The following is a 17454-nucleotide window of genomic DNA, read 5'->3' on the forward strand; positions in this document are numbered from 1 at the left end:
TTAGTCAGCTCAGCTGGAACACAGCACAGGAAGTCCTTAGGTTAGCCTAGAGAAATGAAGGTGAAAGCATACACCATTCTGGTTAGCACAGAGCGCAGCAAAGCTGTAGTGAACCCCATTGTTCAAGCTCCCTCTGGCTCCTTGTGGCCAGGGTTAAATCTCTCTTCAGGTTTAGCAACTGTGACAGATATTCCAGGGTTCTCAAACTTCATTGCATCATGACCCCCTTCTGACAATAAAAAATATTACATGACCCCAGAAGCGGGGGACCAAAGCCTGAGCCCACCCGAGCCCTGCTGCCCCAGGTGGAGGGGCCAAAGTCCAAGTCCTACCAGCTTGGGTGGTTGGGGGGCAAAGCTAAATGGAAGCTGAAGCTTAATGGAAGCCAAAGCTCAGGGTTCGGCTTCCGTCCCGGGCTCCAACAAGTCTAATGCCAGCCCCGGCAACCCCATTGAAACAGTTTGGGATTCCAACCCACTTTGGGGTCCCAACCCACAGTTTGAGAACCTCTGTGTTAACCCAATAACCAGTCTGTGTTTGATATTTTCATAATTTGCATTCCCAAAATCAGTTTTCATCCAATATAAGTAAGTGACTGGAGAATGATCCTATGCCACAAGATTATGGGAAAAGATGTATTAATGGGTGATATCGTGAAAAATTAACAGTAAGAGTAATTTTTTGCTTACAAGATATCTGGTAGACACATTTTTCTAACACATGCCCTAACCGCAGGGTGCATGATGTGTTAATGAGATAGTTAGAATCACATTATAAAAAGAGGATACCCAGATTAGGAAAATTGAGCTCCCTATGGGAAACTCCATCAGGAGCCATCCCTCTACTGATAATCAATCCATGAGAGACTCATCAGACTCTAACACTATCTAGGAGGATGTGAGTATAACTATATTTGTAACTTGTGTATAGGTCTTTATAGAATTTCAATATGCTTAGGTAATCATAACCTTAACTATAATTGACTAAAACTTGTAAAACAGACGAGACCTTGTACTTGTGAATGTATGTACAGACACTACTCTTGGTCTTTATGTGCTCCTAGAGACTCTAAATCTGACACAAGTAGCAGAGCTGACTTCCACTCTGCTAAGCTTGAAACTAGCCACTGAAGAGCTGAACCCACGATGGTGTCATACCACATTGCAAAATTCACTTTAAATAAAATAAAAGGCTACAAGCCCTTTTTAAAAATTGGCATTGCATTAGCTACCTTCCAGTCATCAGAGGTACAGAGGTACAGAGGCTGATTTTCCATGACAGGTCACGTACCACAGGTAGTAGCTCTGCAATTTTATGTTTGAGTTCCTTCAGAATTCTTGGGTGAATCCCATCTGCTCCTGGTGACTTAGTACTGTTTAGTTCATCAATTTGTTCTAAAACCTCTTCTCTTGACTTCACTGCTAAAAAGAGGTCTGTTCATTTTACCTCTGCGTAGCTGTTGCACACAAGCTATCCTGAGGTGAAAAAACAGTGAAGAGAAGGCACTTAAATTTTATCCTGAGGTAAACTAGGTGAGGTCAAAACTATACACCCCTGCCTGCTTGCGGTTGATCTTGCCTCATGTCATTTAGCTTTCAATAAAAGTAAAATGCCTTGCCTTCACTGTGATTTTTACCTCAGGATAGCTCATGCATGCTAGTTACCTTGAGGCAAAACAACCATATCTGGTCTTAGCAGTAAATACAAGGCCTAAAAGTAAACTTCATGATACTCAGTTGATTTATATCAGAAGGGTGATGGGTTGAGACTCCTCTCCTGTAACTTGAATGTGTGTTTCCAGAAGATATTTCAAAAGGGGGGGTGAAATCCTTGACCTCAGTGACTTCAGTTTTGCCACAGACCCCAACGAGGCCAGGATTTTATGCCTGATGTTTATCCTCTTCAGATGGTGAAGGAAAGAATGTCACCTTCTATGAGTTAGCTGAACATTACCTTGTTTAATCAGTGGTCTTAAAAGGCTTAGGCCGAAGCCTGCTTCCTTTGAAACCAGTGGGGATTTTGCCATTAGTGTCAATGGGACTAGGCCCCAAGACTGAGGTGTTTAATACCTTTCTCACTGGCCCTTCTAATTCCTTCATACTGGTATAACTATGTCGATAAAAATCAGAAATTTAACCAAAATAGATGTACTGGTACAAAGTCTGTTTAGAGAGAAGAGAAAAATAGACAAGGCAGATATTTGCAGCATCTTTTTGACTGGGCCCACATGAACCATGGAGCCTGTTGATTTTTGCCTCACTGCAGAGCTGTGTGCTTATCAACGTAATTGAGTAAGGGTACGTGTAGGAAGGGACTGACAATCCAGCAGTCCTTTATTCCAATCCACATAGTTTAGTAAAGAAATCTGAGCATTTTGCTTCTTTTTTCCCCTCTTTTTTTCTTTTCAGTATCACCCCATTGCTGGAACAGATTGCACTGTATACGCAGGACTCTTCATTTTCAGTTTTTATTTTAATTTTTCCTGAGAATTTATTGGTGTTTATTACAACAACAAAACCAGCTGAAAATCAGTGCAGAAACTATTAATAATTTTTCTGCGTAAATATCAGGGTTTATTCTGGTGGACAGAAGGACAGATTTTCATTTTCTTCCCATTTTAGTGTGTCAAATCTTTTAACCGTTATCTGCTAGCAGCTTGAAATGTTTACGTGGTAGGCGTGAGATTCATCAGTATGTTCAGATGGGCATGCACTTCAGAGCTTGCATGCATGCCTGTTTGTTTATTGTGTGTATCTTCTAGACTAATACATGGCCTTACTTCAATAGGCAGCTTTGCATACACACAGAGACTAATGTATTATCATTATACATATATTTCATGCAATGTATTGCATTTTCCTAATAAAACAAGTTATTTTTATACATTTGAATGATGCAAAAGTAGGGTGAAAATTGGGAAAAAACGAATAATACTTTTTGTAAAACCCAGGATTTTTTCAGTAAAAATCGTTTGAAACTGAAAATGAAGGGGCTTATGTATAAGATATATACGCTCCCATAAGGCCCTCCCTAGAGAGCTATTCATTATTATTATTAGCACTTATTACTATTTATTTTATCATCACTATTATTAGAGCTAGTTGTAAAAAGCAAACTTTTTTTTGCAAAAACCCTTGAAATTTTGAACATTTTCAACTAGCTGTAATAATCCTTTTTATTTTATTATTTATGTTCCACTAGGTGGGTTCTAAGCATTGAAAGGAAGTAAAAGGCAAGGTCCTTCCACCAAAATACCTACAATCTAAGGTTTAGAAACACTTCTGTAACCCACTGGGTTACAGTGTGCCCTTCTGTGTCTGAGACATCTTCGATAAGCTATGGCTACTGCCCCCATATCTAGAGCCTGGCTCTTTAGCTGAAGGAGTTCATGCTTTTAGCTCTGGAAGCCCCAGTTCAATCCCCAGTGTATGCCAAAATGACCGTTTTTGCATGGGCTTAATTTATGTATGTGAGTAGGTTCATGCGCAGGTAGTCCCATGTGCATAAACTTAAGCACATGACATGTGTAATTATTTGCATGATCTGGGCCTAACTGTTTTGTTAAGAAAAATGTCGTCTTTGAGGACAGAGCTCAGGACCTTTGGATTACAAGACTGGCCTGTAGTCTATTATGTTAAGAAAGCTCTAAAACTATGTTCAACTGGGAGCCTCTAGAAAGTCTGAGGTGTCTCTACCTAGATTTGTATATCCAGAGGCCAGACATTCTCAGTGAAAGTCACTTCTCTGGACTTTTCTCTTCCCTTGATCCAACAGGCCATGAGTCTGTTGGCCTTCAGGACTCATTAAAATAGCAAGGCCCATTTGATTACCTAATACTTTTTTGGTGTGGTTTGAGTGGGTGGGGTGGGATGGGCTGGTTAAGCTTGTGAATATAGGCCTGATTCTCTGCTCCATTACACAGGAGTAAAATGGGTGTAACTCCAGTCCTGAAGCTTGCTTCTGATGGGCTATAACATACAAGTAAATGATCATGGGGATGTTTGTCACACTTGGTGAGTTACAGGTTTTGTTACTGGTTTTGGCTTTTATATTTTTCAAGTTGGAAGCAGGGGCAAAGTGAGCGGGGTGGCAGGAGGGGGTTTGTAGAGACAAATAGGGTGGGGGAGGGGGAATATTGGGCAGTGGGAGTGAGGCTGACAGTGAAGGGGAGAAGGGGTTGGGGCAAACAGCCCAGGCTCAAACCATGAATTCAGATGACAGCACTGCTGTCCAAGGGGCTGTGAAGATCTGGGGCGGTCGAAAGGACACCCCATCTGGATCTCACCACCCCACTTGTGTTAATGGATGCCCCTGGCTTGTTTTGTGGATGCTCCTGCAGGGGCCAAACAGCTGCTGCTCATGCCCCAGAAATCCTTCCTCTATTGATCCTAGATGGGGCCCACACAGGGGCATTTGTCCCTGGTTATTCCTTGGCTCTTCCCAGTTCCAGATGGGTGAATCTCTGGTTCTGCTGAACCAGGATCTAATTCTTTACTGGAGCCAGCCTGGCTGGGGATGGGGGAGGCAGCTGGGGGGTTGTTGCAAGGGTCCCTATCAGCTTCAGAGCTGGGAGTGGACCTCCCCCCAGGCTGCAGGCCAGCTGCTTCTGACTCTTGCTAGGGGTGATTCTCTGGCTCTGGGCAAGGCTTTCTCCCCTGAGCCCATGTGGCTGAGATGGGTCACCTCCTGTGAGTAGCGGGTTCATCTAGGGATGGGGGCAAAGGATCTACCTGGGCATCCCCCCCCCCCCCTCTGGGCACCGGCTACTTCCATCCTTTTGCCCAATCCCACCCTCCCTCCAGCAGCATGTTTCCCTGCACCGAAGCAGCCGGGTAGCCACAAGTCCGGCCTGGCGGCTGCCGTGTTCAGACAGTCCCCTCCCTCCCAGGGTGGCTGAAAGCATCCGAGGACGCTGCGCTCCCTCCCCGAGCCCGGCACGCTTCCTGGGGGCGCCTTGGCCAGCCGCTGCTCCCCCGACGAAACCCTCTGCGGGGCCCAGGGCAATGCACGCCCCCCCCCCCCCCCGGTTTCCTTCTAAACTCCTCGGCTCTTCACTCCCACCCTGGTCCCACTGCCGCGATGCCAAGCCCCAGCCACTCCACCCGCGGACACCAGCGCCTCGTCGCTCGCTTGCAGAACCCCTGGGGCAGCGGAGAGGAGGGCTGGGGAATGCGGGGGGGGAAGAGTTTGATTGAAGGGCCCTGCTTTGGATAAACCCCGCCCACCCCTCTTTCTCATTCGCCCCCCCTCCTGCTTCCATATTAATGAGGCTAGCCAAGGGGAGGGGATTGGCTCAGTGCCCCTCCTCCCCCCTTTCCTTTTCTCAGGCACTTGTGTGGAGCTGGGGGTGGGGGGGGGGGGCAGGGGGGCTTGCATTTCTCCGCAGGACCGGCTCTCGTCTTTGCAGCGCATTGTCTGGGCATGAGACTCGCACCCAGGGGAGCGCAGGCTGGCTGGGGCTCGCGGGCTGTGCATCTGATCCAGCCTCCCCGCCCTCCCCTTTCCCCCGGCTCCTCGGAGCGCAAATTAATTACTTGATTAAAAAAAAAAAAAAGTTTGCAGCCCCCTCCTCCGGCGATGTAGCAATGGGAAATTCCTTCACGGCACAGAGCGCGCCAATGCCTTGTGCAAGGGCAGCCCGGAGGCGCGTGGCAGGGAAGGGAAGACCAGGGAGGGGATTTTTAATTCCTTTTGGAGAAATCAGACCGTGTGTGTGAAGGGGCAGCCTAGCTCCCTTTGGTCCATTGCATCTCCTGGATTGCTCGCCACCTACTTGAGTCAAGCAGATCGCGACTGCAGTTGCCTTCAGCCTCCCCCAGCTCCCCCCCCCCCAACCTTGCCTTGCTCACCTGGGAAGGTGAAGAATGCATCTCCAAGATTGGGACCGACCCTTGCTGCAATGGTAAGCCCTGGTCCCTCTTCCTTCCAGCGCGTGCTGTACTTGGCTTGCAGTGATTTTGCTCCTCTCGCTTGCTGGGTCTCACTGCTTAGCTGGAGACTGGATGGCAGCTGAGAGCTACCCGTGCCATGCTTTAGTTGAACCCTGACTTGACCAAGTCGGTGCCTTGATGGTAGTCCGTAAGGAGAGCAGGGATGCGGTAAAGGAAGTGGGAATGTGAGTTGGGTTGTGTTGCAGGAGTGACACTGATTTGCTCGCTTTCCCAGTCCCTGGATGGGAAAATCACACCCAAGCGTATTTCTGCCTCCAGCAACCACTGCATGTATCTGTGGGGTGGTGGTGTTTGTTTGTTTGTTTTTTCTTTCTTTAAAACCAAACAACTGGGGACAGGCTAACGTGTTGTTGGTATGTGGATCACGTCTGGTTTTAATGCAATATGGCTGGTAAATAAAACCTGATTGCTAACAGAGCCAGGGCTGCGATTGGTATTTTTCTGGCTCAACGCTCCCTTGCACACTTCTGCATCTTCGTTCACCTGCCGCAGCAACTCTGATTCGCCCTTCTACCAATGCGCCAAAAGGGTTAGCGAGACTTCTCTGGTTTTACTATGAAGTAGTAGCTAAAATCTCTATTCTTGTACCGTAATCTCTGTTGGGGGTTGGGAGGGGCTTTCTCTTATCCGTATTTGAACAGCTTGTTCCAATATTTCCATCTCTATGCAAAGCACATTAAAGTCAGAGCCACCAAACAGGACTTCTCATCTTACTGCTGTGTTGTTCCCTGAACCTGCCATGTGCAGTGGTTGGGGCTGTGGTTGTACTGGAATCTCATCATTTGCATCAACAGCAGAGAATATTTAATGTCTGGAGATATAGCTACAGCATCAGGGGAGGGATGCAGATTTCTTTTTTTTTTTTTTTAACATGGTGATATTTGTGGCCTGATTCTCATCTCACTAGGGTGTGTACATGTGAAGGAACTCCTCTGAAGACAGTGGATTTCCTCTGGGTTTAAGCTGGGGTGGGAACAGAATCTGGCCCTTTGCTTGCAAAACATGTGGGATATCATTGCAGATAAAACCACTGGACAAAAAAATCAAACCAAACACAGTCAAATTGTAAATACCTTTATAATATTTTAATATCCTTCATGGTTGCTTATACAAGGCGTATGTTGTACAGTTATACCCATCTACAAATTGATTGAAGCAGGTTATTTTAAATCTGACAAAGTACACATACATTTTTGTGTGTGTGTTACTCTGTTTAGATATGCCTCTATCTCCCTTCAGCATTCCTGTACCTCATAGGATGGTTAAAATTGGGGAAACAATTGACGGGAGCATATTTTTTAAAAAAGTAAATAAATGCTTGCTGTATATTATTACTGTCAGCTGGACCAGGAGGGTGAACTCCTTAACCTGATATAGCTATAAATACACAGAGAGACTACTTTTGACAGGCTTTCATGTTCATATAATACAAAAATTCACTCCTGACAGCTCTGTCTTCAAAGAAGTTTCCCACTGGATGGACATAACAAAACAGTTACATTCTGATGAAGAACCGAAGCAGGTCATTTGATGTAATGATTTGTAGATTCCAAGGCTATAAGGGACCATTGTGATACTGACCACTTGTACAACACAGACTGTAGAACATCCCTAAAATAATTCCTAGAGCAGATCTTTTAGAAAAAATATCCCATCTTGATTTAAAAATGATGAGTGATGGAGAATCCACCATGACCCTTGGTAAATTGTTCCAATGCTTAATGACTCTCACTCAATTAAAAATGTATAACTTATTTCAGATTGAGTTTGTCTAGCTTCAACTTCCAGCCATTGGACTGGGTTATACTTTTCTGTGCTAGTCTGAAGAGCCCATTATTAAATATTTGTTCGCCGTGTAGGTTCTTACAGACTGTAATCAAGTCACCCTTTAAATTTCTCTTTGTTAAGCTAAATAGATAGACTCAGAAGAGCTTACTCATTATACGGCATTTTTTCTAATCATATAATCATTCTCGTGGCTCTTCTCTTAACCCTCTCCAACTGATCAATATCCTTCTTGAATTAGGGGCATAATGATAAGACATGGACTGAAATTTTTCTGTCTGTATCTTAGCTACCGTTCAGTTTTTTGTCTCTGGCTGAGGGCAGCAATTGTTGATGTATTGAAACTGAAGGTCAAATAGAATTGATCTGTTTTCACTGGCAATCACTTTTGAGGACATGGCATGGAAGGCTTTTTGTTTTGTTTATTAATGTGCATGTGTGCGTGCTTTAAATGTGTTGCAGTGAGCAGGATTGCTGCTTGAACTGAATCGATGGTTAGATAACTGGTCGGTTCTCCTGGCTAAGAAGAAGGAAAGCCTGCTGGTCCAGCTGATTTCTCTTTGAATAGGGCTGCTCTGTAAATAATGGAATACACAGTGGCTAATCAGGTTCTGATGTTCCATCATTCCTTGACAACACAACACCTAGAGTGTACCTTTTTCCTCATGCATGTAATATCTGCCGTTTGTACTACAGATTCACAGCCACACGTAGCCATCTAGAAGTGCTCTACTCTGCCCATATCTGGAGGGTGTAAACACCAAGGCAGGAGAGGAATTGTTTAGGATGCTACCAGGGTGAATAATTTTAAGGGTTGGGGTGGCATTAAAATTAGGAACATTTACATGAAAAGTAAATAGCGAAATCTCTTAGACTGTGGAATACTCTATTGGCCACTTCCAACCCCTGGTTCCTGACTGCTCTCTTGGTATTCAGGTTTTTCTCATCCCAGCTCATAGCAGCCAGCATTCTGGGGACAGTGTTTTGGGATGGTTTTCCTGTGCCTCTGCCTTTGACCATTTGTTCCAGCAGGGGACCCGATACCGCCTCATCTGAATACAGAGGATTGTTTTTTTTTTTTAATTCCTTCTGAGCACTTAGTGCAAAGTAAGTCTAACTCCAAAATTATCTTTTAATAAAACCCAGTTCTTCAAGTTAAGGAACAGGGAAAAGTCAAAGCAAATCCAAGGCAGGTCATGTACTTTAATTCTTATATGATCTAAAGTCTAGGTGGAAATCTTGCTAGAACAGGTCAGATCTTACAGTTACTACTGATTTAAGCCAAAGTGCATTCAGCTGGTGTAAATCGGTACAGCTCCACGGACTTCACTTTCTTGGATTTATACCAGCTGAAGATATGGCCCCTACAGTTCATGTGTGACAAGTCATTTCTGTTAGCATATCAGTCTGACCTTAAAGTCAGCAAGGAGTATTCTCCCAAGAGTTTATGCCCCTGTGTTTTTACTGCCTGTGCCCCTTTGATGTTTAAATCTGAACATCCTGTATTACCATTATAGGCATGAAGGGTCTGATTCTCCTCTCAGTTAGGGCCTGATCCAATGCCCATTGACATCTCACTAGGAATGGAGTGACCTTTTACCCCAGTGCAAATCTGGAGCAACGACACCACTGAAGTCAGTGACGTCACACCAGTGTGGGTCTGTTTCTCCTTGTCCTTACCCCACTTTAAAAGCCATCTTTTGTGGCAAAATACCGTCGTGGGTGCTGGAACTAGGGGTGCTGGGGGTGCTGCCACACCCCGTGGCTTGAAGACATAATCACAGTCCAAATACATGGTTTCCACCTTCAGCACCCCCACTACAAAAATTGTTCCGGCAACCCTGCATATAGGCAAGGACAATCGCCACACCACTGAGTAAACTTATTTCTCTGGGTTTCATAATTCCCCTTGAACTTTATTCCTGATATGTAATGAAGCTCAGCATCCCTTGAGAGAGCTTTCCAATTCCCACTTAGTTTAACATGCAGCACTTCAAAGAAATCCTTTGGAGCTGAGTGTGTTTGATAGCTACACGCAACACATACTAGACATGGGCCTTCACTCATCTGCTGTGGCTGGCTGCAAAGCTGTGTGTCCCTTTGGATGCCAGTTGTTAGAGCGGATTGGAAAAATGAGGGGGGGGGGTGAGAAATCATACATTTTTGGCAGATTTTTCACCTTTTTCTGTTTTCTTGTTTGTTTTTGTTTGGTCGTTATCTGATTAGCTCTAATAAATCATGCTGTCTCGCTTTTGAAACCTCCCAGCTGTCCTTGCTTAAACATTTACATAATGACAAAATTTAAACCCTCGAGAAACACTTTCAAAGTTCCTAGGGGCCAGATTCCCAAGCCCTTATTCATGCTGTGTAATACCTTAAACATGTATGTGAGTGAGGCTACTTGGAGCGAAAAAGCGATTGGAATCAGCACCCTATGGTTTTAATAATTCCAATGTATATCTCATGATCAGGGGTTGGATTGTCCCATCTCCCAAAGGACCGTGTGGAAGCCCTTTGTTCAAGACAGTTGAAACTAGAATGGATAATGTGCTGGAGAATATAATGTGGGAAACAATCATGCACGGATATAGGGATGGAGCTAATAGTACCCTTCCAGCGTTTTGCTGCTCTGAGTCTGTGATAATAGTACTATCCATCTGAGTTATTCTAATACAGTTGCCTTATCAGGGTGAGCTAGTCAGCCTTTAGAATCTTAGTTTCTCCACTCAGAAGACAGATTATTGCTTTGCAAATCAATGTGACAACCATATTACCACTTAATTTCAGTGATACTATTTGCAACACCATGGGTAAGTAAGAGTGTGCCAATTTTTCCATTATAATTATTTTTTAGGGCACATATTATGAATCTCAATTGAAACTAGTCAGACATGATGTTACTTTACAAAATACATTTTTTAAAAAATGTTTTACATGATATTACTTTAGGGTGCATTTAAAAAAATCGTTTTAGAAAGTGTGAAAACATCTATTTAAAACAGGCAATTTTATAAATGTTTGTTTAAAAAAATCCTAACAAATCTAGATTGTTCATGTAACTCTTACACTTTTTCCTTACAACAGAAATGAAAGGGATTAACTCATAACATTGCTTAATTATTTTTGGTATGTATTTAAATTAATCACTTTGGAAATGTTAAGGTTTAAAAGTTTCCCATTGCACAGAGCTACTTCTGACACAGATATTTAAGATTTGTCTGTCTGTTGTTGTTAATAATACCTGGCTCTTATATGGGGCTTTTGATCAATAGGTCTGTAAGGACTTTAAAAAGAAGGTCAATTGCATTATTCCCATTTTACAGATGGGGAAACTGAGGCCAGGGGAGGTGAAGTCACTTGCCCAAGGTCACCCAGCTGGCCAATGACAGAGCTGGGACTAGAACTGAGGTCTCCTGAGGTCCAATCCAGTGCTCTAATCATTATGAAATGACAATCACAGTAGCATTTTGGTACCACTTTGAGATCTTTGGATGAAAGGCGCTCAGTCCCTGGAAATTAACTGATCATTATAATTTACTGACTGTTATTTATAGGCTCTGGTAAATGTTGAATGGGACTGATGGATAGTGGGAAAACTCCTCCTGTTTTATATACATACTATCAAATGATTTAAAAATAAAACATGGAATGGATTTTTATTTTTCAGTTCTCTGATGCAGGGCCCAGTTCTGCCACACATCCTCCCCCGGAGGAGTACATGACTCTGCAAGCTGCCTTGTTGATATCAAAAGGAAGAAGGTACTACTCAGTCTGAGTAAGGGTACCAGAGTAGGGCCCCATTCATTCAATCTGAGTTAGATTGTGTCATTAGGCAGAGCCCTGAACAAGGGAGGTGCTTAAATTGCTGCAGTCCGGAGGTGAAATCTTGGCCCCATTGACTTCAGTGGGGTCTTGATTTCAACACGAGAGCATAGCACCCAGAAGCCCTGGTCATGGGGTAAGTGCAGTACAAACACAGAACAAAAAGACAGTCCCTGGCTAAAAAAGCTTTGAATCTAATTACCCATCTTTGTAAAGTGCTTTGAGATCTGAAGATGGAACAGCACAATGTGAGTATAAAGCATGATTGCTAGCCAAATATTTTTATATTTTTTTCCAGTGGGGTACCCAAGGCACAGTGATGTTCAGTGACTTGGCTGGAAGGTAGCATTTCCCACTGGTTTTAGACACAGGTTACAGAACCAGGTAACCTAAATTCTAGTCTTGAGTTTGATATTTAATTTGCAATGACTTCTCCTCACTTTTTCATCAATCTTTGGCTGTGTTATGAATGTATGCATATCATGATGGCCTAGGGAACCTGCCGGTCTTGTCAGGTGTGCACAGAATGAGGCAGGGCTTCACAGGAGCCATTGTTGGCTTTTAAAAATAATGTGGAGACTTAACTGCATTTATTTAACGTTTTAGAACTTTTCCTACACAAAAGAAAAAAAATGACTAACAAAACCTGTGAAATTTCAAAACCAAAAAGCTTCATTTAATAAAAAAGATAAAGTTGGGAGGTGACAATAATGGAAATACCTTATTTACTGTCAGATAGGGGTGTTTTTTTAGTATGGGTTGGGTTTTGAAATTTCAAAATTCAACCCTAACACAAACCCCATTTTCATTTTTTTCCGTTCATACACATTGAGCAGTTTCTAGTGCAAACCCATGCATACACGGTTAATCTCCTCAGCATAAATCTGTAGTCATACACATTCTCATAAAATACATCCAGCATCTAATGTACTATCCGAAAACAATGTTACTGTCAGTTGATAATTATATCTAATAATGCTTCCCATTTAATATTATCCCTTGGAAAAATATTTACTGAAATCACAACAATAAAGATACATAAACCCTCCTCAGCAATCTATATGTCAGAGCTGAAGTTATTGTGTTGTGATGGAAAAATGAATTTCTTTATACTAGATAAGAATGATGTTTGTTTTTATTTGCAAAAAGAAAAGGAGTACTAGTGGCACCTTAGAGACTAACCAATTTATTTGAGCATGAGCTTTCGTGAGCTACAGCTCACTTCATCGGATGCTGTAGCTCATGAAAGCTTATGCTCAAATAAATTGGTTAGTCTCTAAGGTGCCACTAGTACTCCTTTTCTTTTTGCGAACACAGACTAACATGGCTGCTACTCTGAAACCTGTTTTTATGTGGGCAGTGTAAGACTTGCAATGTATGAAGTGAGCTGTAGCTCACGAAAGCTTATGCTCAAATAAATTGATTAGTCTCTAAGGTGCCACAAGTCCTCCTTTTCTTTTTGTGAACGTCCTTAGCAGTTAGTTTGCTTTCTTTAAACATTTGGGTTTTGCAAATGATGCAATAAATAACAACTGGTCATTTAGCAACCTTGACTTTTTATTTTTAGAAGAAGTTTTAAATTTAGGAACACATATAAAATAAGGCATTTGTCAAGTCTATAGTTAAATGCATATTTTATTTTTTAGTGCCCTTTACTAAACCAAAATTAAGAGAATACTTACAGAATATACTGTGTTAAATATTTACAGCTTCCGCGGCATGAACCAGATGAAGATCTAGCCGCTGCAGTTGCTGTGTTTTTTCTCTTGCACACTAGTAAACTGACCTCTCTCTACTTGGCCTGGAGAAGAAGTTTATAAAGAAGCTAGAACTAGCACATGATGTAAAGGCCTTGGTTAAAGTAAATAGAAATTACTCATTTCCTGTGTGGGGAGAATCAGACCCTTGGAATCTTACCAGGAGTTTTGTGGTTAGCTTAAGATGGAGAGGAGAAGAGAGAGTATCAGAAAGATCACAGGTGTCAGAGTAGCGGCCGTGTTAGTCTGTATTCGCAAAAAGAAAAGGAGGACTTGTGGCACCTTAGAGACTAACCTATTTATTTGAGCATAAGCTTTCGTGAGCTACAGCTCACTTCATCGGATGCATTCAGTGGAAAATACAATGAGGAGATTTATATACACACAGACCATCTCCTCATTGTATTTTCCACTGAATGCATCCGATGAAGTGAGCTGTAGCTCACCAAAGCTTATGCTCAAATAAATTGGTTAGTCTCTAAGGTGCCACAAGTCCTCCTTTTCTTTTTAGAAATATCACAGGTACTTGAGCTCCTAATGACTAATGAATGTGCCACAGTTGTCAAAGAAGCCTGGACTTCCATAGTTTGATTCATTTACTTGAATTGCGTTAAGTTGGGCATTGGAGGAGTATTTTATGCTAGTGAAGGAGCTAGTTAGTGGAGATGAGTTTATACCATGGGCGAGCAGCTGGAGGAGAAGTCATTGGCCAGAACAGCACTGAATAATTGCAGAAGGGAGAGCAGGATGGAAGGTCGTCATTGCCTGTGCTGAAGATGCTGCTCTGCACCACTGGCCCTGGATAACTCTGCCTCAGCTGTAACTGCTTGTCTCTCTTACTCCTGATCTCGCTCCCCACACTCTTCCCCAGCTTCATCCCTGTCCACTCATCTTGTACTCTTCTACCCTGTTGCCTTCTTCTGCATAGAAGGATGTATGTCGTGGGTGTTCCGGGGCTCAAGCCCCGACCAAAAAATAATAGAGAGTGCTCAGCGTACAGCAAGGTGGTGGCTTAGCCGTAATACTTTAAGTCAGTCCATTTTATAATACATGGCTGTTTTGTTCAGAGGCTAAAAGGGAGATCTTTTGAGCTATCTCACTATTTCTAAGGCATCTATTGCTTTGCTGTCTAAGCACTGATGCTTTCAGATACAGTCCATTTGATCCACAGATGCGCTCACTAAATCTTGTCTATATTCCATACACAACAAGGAAAACATGGACACTTTTTTTTATGTAACAGAAAAATCTAATTCCAGATTTTTCAGCTGATCCTACTATATGAATGTTTATATACCTTGGCACCTTTTTCTCCAGCCACTTTGCTTTGCAATATAAACTGGTCCTGTGTTTGAGTTTTCTGTTTTCAACTGAATAGATTCACAGAATGTCAAGACACATCTGTCTACCCTAGGTACCTATATGGCTCCCATTACTGTAGTCTCTAAGCACCCCACAATCTGTAATGTATTTATTCTCTAAGCACCCCAGTGAGGTAGGGCAGTGCTATTGTCCTCATATTACCAATAGGGAACTGACACACACAGAGACAAAGCGACTTAGCCAAGGTCACTCAGGACACCTGGGGCAGAATAGGGTCTTAAACCTTTGTCTCTTGTGTCCAAGCCTAGCACCTTAACCAGTGGGGCATCCTTCCTCTCAAAGTGCTGCATTACTCTTCATGTTAAGAATGTATAAGGCCTACATTTAAAAATCAACCGTCTCTAGTGACATCTCAATTTGGACATGCAACACTTTCTAAAGCGTTTTCATTTTTGGAAAGGGCTCACCAACCACTCTGAAAAATCAAGCCGCTTTAACATGCAACAAGTTGGGCATCATAAATCACTAGACAGTTCTGAAAACTTAGACTAGAGACTGCTACAGAATTTGCAATGCATGAGCAGGATACCACTTGCATTGGAACTGAGAAGGATGAAGCAGCAAAGTTCATATAGGACCAAACTTGTGTTGGTATTAATGTTCTCTGCGACTGTGTAGTTCTTCTCTACTTATTGATATGCATCTCTCCTTGGAGTAGATGCATTTGAGGCTTTGTTTCAACTTCTGTCAGTGGCTGAAAGACGGAGGAGCTACTGCTGAGCAAGAAGAGTGACCTCCTTCCCAAGATCACGTCCATTATCTCCTCCCTTGACGTCCCCTATTTGTAACTGTGATATCGTCCTGACCTCAAACTCCTCTTCTCCAAGATCAAGACGTTTGAGGCAAATGATAGAATAAACGGATGACAAAACATGGAATTGTGTGAACTGATCAAAATGATGTTAGTAATGGCAATGTCTTCTGACGCTGCATGGTTCTGCCCCTCTCATCTGTGTATCAGTATACAGACATTCCTCCTCTCACACAATATTTTCTCTGTTGCTGGTTCATTCTTTTCACATATCAGTATTCAGAGCTGGACTTGAGGGAGAAATATCTGGCTTTCTCTCCTCACAGCAGGAAAGAAAAAATATAATCATAAAAATATTTCCTTTCTGAAATTTCACCTGCCTTTGTGCAATTTTCAGATTTGCCAGTAATCAATGAGCACGGCAAATCATTGTCAGCATTGCTCCTGAAAGCTCCCTAAAAGAGCCCTCCCCAACACACCCCAGCAATGTAGTGATATCTCATCCTTTCATTTCATGCACCAAGCTTTCTGTCCCGCTTTCCACAGTGTCCCCAAATAACCTTCCATCGTTTCTTGTTTGCATGCATTTTTCTGTACTATTTTAATTTGTGTTCTCTTCATTCAGTGTGATTCAGCATTTTTTGCCAGCACCATGGCTTTGGCCAACCTTGAGATAAACAGCTATATGGTTGACTGCCGTCTATTTTCAGCCCTAGATTTACAAAAGGCTCATTAAGTTTCCACAACCATTTCTTCATCTTTTAAGCCATTAATGTGGGTGAGGGTGAAATGATAGTGCAGGAACTTCACTCATTATTGTAGCTCATCCTTGCTAAGATACTGTGGCTTCAGCTAGAGCTGTTCTTTTGTTCTTGCTGTACATCTCAGCAAGCATTCTATCAATGTCCTTTGATTTTTTTATGCAGTCTTTTTAATTGGCTTGCCCATATAACTTATTATTTATAATTACGGTAACACCTAGAGGCTTCAATTGATGTGTTAGGCACTGTACACCCATAGTAAGAGACAGTCGGAGAGCTTACAATCTAATTCAGTGGTCCCCAAACTTTTTACCTCATGCCCCTCCTTACCCCTGACTGTGCCCCCTTCTGTCCCCCGGGGCCGGGAGCAGGGTTGCGGCTCCGGGAGGGGGGGACATGGACAGGGGCAAGGGGGGCGAGGTTGGGGCCACAGCTGGGGGTAGGGGCCGGGCTGGGAGTGGAGCCTCAGCCAGGGGCTGAGACCGGCACCCGGGGTCTGGGGCCAGTAGCAGAACTGAGTGGCATTCCCTCTCTGCTCCCTGTGGGGGTTGGCCTGGGCCCCAGGCCTGGCCCCCTGAACATTCCTCCACCACCCGCAGGGGGGGATGCCCCACAGTTTGGGGACCTCTGATCTAAATAGACAAGACTGACAGTGAGAGGGGGAAAATGAAGTATTCTCATCTCCATTTTATGGAGGGGGAAGTGAGACACAGAGATGAAATGGCTTGTCCAAGGGGAGTCAGGAAGTTGGCAGCTGAGGTGAGAATTAAGCACAGGTCTCCTGAGACCTAGTCCAGAGTCTTTACCACAACATGGTCCTTCTTCTCACGAGTAGAGCTTTATCAAATACATATTTTTAAAACCCAGAGTAGGAGTTGCACATCTTAGGATAACAAAATAAAAGCAAGTATTTTGATTTTTTTATTTAAATTTATAAAAACAATTAGCCAAACACTCAGGGCTTTCCCCCCAGAAAGGGGATTTCTAACAATGTGACATTGTCATCATCCTCACAATGAAGAGAACATGAAGCTTAGCAGCTGAACACACTCTCAAACTCAGAGCTCTTGTGAGCTTTGAAAAGCAGCACATCACTTGCAAACCTTTGTCCTTAATGTTTGCAATGTGCTTGTCTTTTTTTTTTTTTTTTATGATAGGCAGTGAGGAAGAATTACATTGGCCTTTCCAGGCAAAAAGCATCTCCCTTGATGAGAAGAATCTTTCCTTTCAGGCTTAACTCCTCA

General features: G+C 43.0%; 2 protein-coding genes across 10 annotated transcripts in view; one reads left to right on the plus strand and one right to left on the minus strand.

The window, feature by feature from the left end:
• Positions 1-6483, minus strand: part of LOC125633076 (uncharacterized) — a 45997-nt gene extending 39514 nt beyond the window's left edge. Inside the window, exon 1 of the mRNA XM_048842185.2 lies at positions 5850-6483. The gene's annotated coding sequence lies outside the window, so the exon portion shown is untranslated. The remainder of the gene's footprint in view (positions 1-5849) is intronic.
• The window catches only part of ADCYAP1R1 (ADCYAP receptor type I), a 180541-nt gene continuing 168456 nt past the window's right edge, over positions 5370-17454 (plus strand). For 4 of the 9 annotated variants that reach the window (XM_048837441.2, XM_048837442.2, XM_048837446.2 and 1 more), the window contains exon 1: positions 5372-5902. The gene's annotated coding sequence lies outside the window, so the exon portion shown is untranslated. Of the gene's footprint in view, positions 5903-17454 lie in introns of all 9 variants that reach the window. The other 5 variants (XM_048837444.2, XM_048837443.2, XM_048837445.2 and 2 more) reach the window with 3 other exon arrangements.

Source organism: Caretta caretta, chromosome 2, assembly GCF_965140235.1.
Source record: "Caretta caretta isolate rCarCar2 chromosome 2, rCarCar1.hap1, whole genome shotgun sequence".
NCBI lineage: Eukaryota > Metazoa > Chordata > Testudines > Cheloniidae > Caretta > Caretta caretta.